This window comes from Rhinoderma darwinii, chromosome 11, assembly GCF_050947455.1.
Source record: "Rhinoderma darwinii isolate aRhiDar2 chromosome 11, aRhiDar2.hap1, whole genome shotgun sequence".
In the NCBI taxonomy this organism is placed as follows: domain Eukaryota; kingdom Metazoa; phylum Chordata; class Amphibia; order Anura; family Rhinodermatidae; genus Rhinoderma; species Rhinoderma darwinii.
The window spans coordinates 92939866-92945351 of NC_134697.1; the positions used below are offsets into that span (position 1 = coordinate 92939866).

General features: G+C 47.1%; 1 long non-coding RNA gene across 1 annotated transcript in view; it reads left to right on the forward strand.

Annotated features, from left to right (window-relative positions):
* LOC142663389 (uncharacterized) overlaps positions 1-5275 on the forward strand; it is a 236783-nt gene extending 231508 nt beyond the window's left edge. Inside the window, exons 4-5 of the long non-coding RNA XR_012851087.1 lie at positions 4581-4696; positions 4986-5275. This is a non-coding gene — a long non-coding RNA (uncharacterized LOC142663389). The remainder of the gene's footprint in view (positions 1-4580; positions 4697-4985) is intronic.
* The last annotated feature ends 211 nt before the right edge of the window (positions 5276-5486 follow it).

A 5486-nucleotide genomic window follows, 5' to 3' on the forward strand; every position in this document is an offset into this window, starting at 1 on the left:
AGAGAATCGGGAATCGGTGCTGCCAGGAGTTGTAATTGGAGGAACAGCAGTAGCAATAGGAGCAGGTGCCGTAGGTGCAGCTTGCATTTCCAGCCGATGTGCAATTATGTTCACTCCCTGGAGGAGTTGGTCCTGTCGTGACCGGAGGTCTAGCATATCCGCCCGCATTACTTCTGATGTCATGGTCTTGGTTTGACCAGCGGAGTCCATGGCCTGAGCGTACTGTCACGATCTGTGGACCCACTAGGCTGCACCGCCGTTAAAGGGTAGCAGTTGGCCAAACAACAGAGTACCAAGTCAATATAAGGTCCGAGCACAAGGGTACCTGTAATAGTCCAGACAGTAGCAACGGCACTGATGGGACCTAGGCGGCAGGAGATGAAAAACGTAGCAACTGACACCAGATGTGGTGTAAGTCAGCAGTCACAAGACGACTACAACACTACAGATGGCAGAGGAACAAACACAGTTACGTTATTTTGTGGGACAATATAATTACGGTGAAACCAAATTTATATATATTTTTTTTAATGTATTACTACTTTTGCACAAAAAAAAAAAGAGGTAGCAGGGCACGGGAACAGGATACGGCTAAGGGACTATTTGCAAGACGAACAGAGAAATACAAAACGCTCAGGCAAGGAGTGAAAGGGCAGGACATTTTTTATAGTCCAGGGTGATCTGGGAGTAATTAGTTAATTATTAACGTGCACACGCTGGCCCTTTAAGGCCGGGAATGAGCGTGCACACACACCCTTGTGGTCACTGCAGAACAGGACAGCCGCATGTGCTGGCATCTCCGGGGATGAAGACGTCGGCAGGATGAAAGGGGTCTGCGGTTAGCGCCCACCATTACACACTTAACGCGGTCCATTGAATGGCTATGTGAATGGCCCCACTGAAATACATGCGTCCGTGTGACGGCCGTAGTTTTAATGGCCGTCACATGGACTTATTCTACGTTAGTCTGAATAAGGCAGGATGATTTTAAGTTCAAACTATGTGAATAGCTCATTCTCCCATTCTCTTACATCGCCCGGTTTTGGGCCAGAGTTCTGTAAAAGAAATAGCGAGTAAATATGGGACATAGAAATTTGAATTGGTTGGAGAAACTCCTTGATGATACTGCACCTCAAGCCAAATCTAAGTGGAGAAGGTATAAAATGCAGTTTGATGAATACCTATACGAGTATAGACCATTGGCATGCGCCAAACAATAATGCGTCCACACAAATCATAAAGCAAATATCAATACCTATACCAGACTGTGAAGACTACTAGTATATCCAGAAAATGAAACACACATAGCACAAGTCATGTACCATGACAATATAAAATAAAGTTTATTGAAATATACATAACACATTGGCCATCAAAATATAAAAACAATATAGCACACAGTTAAAAAGGAGAGTATGGAGGAGCTGCGTGAATAATCCAATAATACCATACTAAAAACATCCTGTGATGTGGTAACAAATGCAGATATCTATAGAAAAGATAATCATATAGATCAAGTATTTGGACAACAGAAGCACATAAATATATTTAGCACCTGACAGAAGAGCACACAATTGTGCATGCATATAAAAGTATACAGCTAGAGCTCCAAGTTGCACCCAAAACAAAGACCATGCTTTATAAATAAAGGATATTGCACAAACCCATGGACTGCATGATAGGAAGCACGCAGGAACACTCCACACTGACCGCCCCCCAAACCCATGGACTGCATGATAGGAAGCACGCAGGAACACTCCACACTGACCGCCCCCCAAACCCGTGGACTGCATGATAGGAAGCACGCAGGAACACTCCACACTGACCACCCCCCAAACCCATGGACTGCATGATAGGAAGCACGCAGGAACACTCCACACTGACCGCCCCCCAAACCCATGGACTGCATGATAGGAAGCACGCAGGAACACTCCACACTGACCGCCCCCCAAATCCATGGACTGCATGATAGGAAGCACGCAGGAACACTCCACACTGACCGCCCCCCAAACCCATGGACTGCATGATAGGAAGCACGCAGGAACACTCCACACTGACCGCCCCCCAAACCCATGGACTGCATGATAGGAAGCACGCAGGAACACTCCACACTGACCGCCCCCCAAACCCATGGACTGCATGATAGGAAGCACGCAGGAACACTCCACACTGACCGCCCCCCAAACCCATGGACTGCATGATAGGAAGCACGCAGGAACACTCCACACTGACCGCCCCCCAAACCCATGGACTGCATGATAGGAAGCACGCAGGAACACTCCACACTGACCGCCCCCCAAACCCATGGACTGCATGATAGGAAGCACGCAGGAACACTCCACACTGACCGCCCCCCAAACCCATGGACTGCATGATAGGAAGCACGCAGGAACACTCCACACTGACCGCCCCCCAAACCCATGGACTGCATGATAGGAAGCACGCAGGAACACTCCACACTGACCGCCCCCCAAACCCATGGACTGCATGATAGGAAGCACGCAGGAACACTCCACACTGACCGCCCCCCAAACCCATGGACTGCATGATAGGAAGCACGCAGGAACACTCCACACTGACCGCCCCCCAAACCCATGGACTGCATGATAGGAAGCACGCAGGAACACTCCACACTGACCGCCCCCCAAACCCATGGACTGCATGATAGGAAGCACGCAGGAACACTCCACACTGACCGCCCCCCAAACCCATGGACTGCATGATAGGAAGCACGCAGGAACACTCCACACTGACCGCCCCCCAAACCCATGGACTGCATGATAGGAAGCACGCAGGAACACTCCACACTGACCGCACCCCAAACCCATGGACTGCATGATAGGAAGCACGCAGGAACACTCCACACTGACCGCCCCCCAAACCCGTGGACTGCATGATAGGAAGCACGCAGGAACACTCCACACTGACCGCCCCCCAAACCCATGGACTGCATGATAGGAAGCACGCAGGAACACTCCACACTGACCGCCCCCCAAACCCATGGACTGCATGATAGGAAGCACGCAGGAACACTCCACACTGACCGCCCCCCAAACCCATGGACTGCATGATAGGAAGCACGCAGGAACACTCCACACTGACCGCCCCCCAAACCCATGGACTGCATGATAGGAAGCACGCAGGAACACTCCACACTGACCGCCCCCCAAACCCATGGACTGCATGATAGGAAGCACGCAGGAACACTCCACACTGACCGCCCCCCAAACCCATGGACTGCATGATAGGAAGCACGCAGGAACACTCCACACTGACCGCCCCCCAAACCCATGGACTGCATGATAGGAAGCACGCAGGAACACTCCACACTGACCGCCCCCCAAACCCATGGACTGCATGATAGGAAGCACGCAGGAACACTCCACACTGACCGCCCCCCAAACCCATGGACTGCATGATAGGAAGCACGCAGGAACACTCCACACTGACCGCCCCCGACGCACGTTTCGCCGTCCGCTTTCTCAAGGGGTACTGACTGATGGGATAGTGGTTGTTTTAAATATAAAATGCAGAGGGAGGGGACTACACGAATAGCCAAACACTAAGCAGTGTTCACAGCATATGGAGATCTGCAATCACAGATCAAATTACACCTACCATGCTGCAGGCACCATTAGGCTATGTTCACACAGGGCACTTTTGCAGGAGGAACATCCGCCTAAAAATTCTGTTAGGAAGTCCGAGGCAGATATTCCTCTCCCTGCACGCCGATTTACGCTGCAATTCTCGCGCCGCTCTTCGCCCGCGGCCATTGTGCGCCGCGGGCAAAAAACAGCGCGAGAAACTGCTGTAAATGCTCTTTTACATGCATCTTCGTTCCACCCCTCACACACTATACGCGCCATCCCCACAGGACAATTCCTGCGGGCACGACGTGTATGCGATTCACAATCAAACTTCGAAAATGAATCCCAATGTTTGAAGGCTCGGTTTGCACAACGAGGATACCGTAAAAATGATATTGAGAAAGGGTATCAGAGAGCATACCATACTGACCGTAATAGTCTTCTTGTTCAACAACAGCGCAAAAAGAAAAACAGTGAGGACACGGTAAGGCTTATCACTACCTACAATACACAATGGTCTGAGATGCACAAAATTGTTACTCGCTTTTGGCCCATACTGTTGACAGACCCTGATCTTAAAAGGCTTCTACCCCCCAAACCCCAACTTACAGCCAAAAGGAGCAAGACCTTAAGCGACCATCTAGTTCGGAGTCACTATAGTGCCCCAAACTCTAATATGTATCTATATGGTTCCAAGGGACCAAAGTGGGGATCATTCCCCTGTGGCCATTGCTCTATCTGCAATTTGATAGTCAAAACGGATACTTTCCCGGACTCTGAAAACAAAAAATGCTACAAAATTGTGCATTTTATTAATTGCAGTACATCGGGGGTTGTCTACAGGGCAACATGCCCGTGTGGTCTCTCCTATATTGGCATGACCACAAGAGAGCTTAAAATAAGAATTCAGGAACATGTAAGAGACATTAAAAAGGCTGAAAAAATTGTGGATAATGATTGGGAGATGATTAATAAACTTAAATCTATCCCCAGACATTTCCGGGACCATCATAACAACAGGTGGCAAGATCTGAAAGTACATGGCATTGATAAAATCATCATCGGAACACGAGGTGGAGACACTTTTCGCAAGCTTGAACGTATCGAGTGTAAGTGGATAACAAAGCTTAACACTAGTTCACCATATGGTCTAAATGAAAAAATGTCCTTCGCTTCCTTCTTGTAATTTACCCCGTGGGTTCCATGGCGTCACTTTTATGGAATATAGTTAGTTTTATGATATTTTAATTGTGTGATGGGATTATTTCTGGTTGATACATTTCTGTGATCATGCTGTTGCGGTGGGGACGCAATGTTCTGTCGGTGTGAGTTATATATACTCAGGTCGGACTATTTTTGAGTATTCTACACTATCTCAAATTCTCAATCTCTTTGCAGGCGATATGGATACATTGGCTCATTTGTCCAGTTATAGCGGAGGTGCTTTATGATGCCCAAATTGTGCCCGTTCCCGCTTTCTTCTGCGTGCTATTATCATATGTGGGCTTAGTGTATGCATGGGAATGTCATTTTATGTATACATTGCTATACATTTATACCCTTTTTTTGTATATGTTTGGTATTTTGGGATGTTCTCAGCTTTCTCAAGGGGTAGGTATTGGTACTGGTATACGTACCTTATCCATATTTCTCTCTTACTGACACATGTTTATATGCATTTACATATTGTTATTATTGTATTTCTTGTATGATATCATGATTACTACATGCACATATTATGTATACACTTTTAGTGTACCAATTTTATATATTTGTATATTTTTATTACTTTATATACACTAATTAATTAACATATTTATATACCTAAGTCTATACACGTTATCACTTTTTATATATCATGCATGTATCTATATATATATTGTTTCATGTTTCTTATCC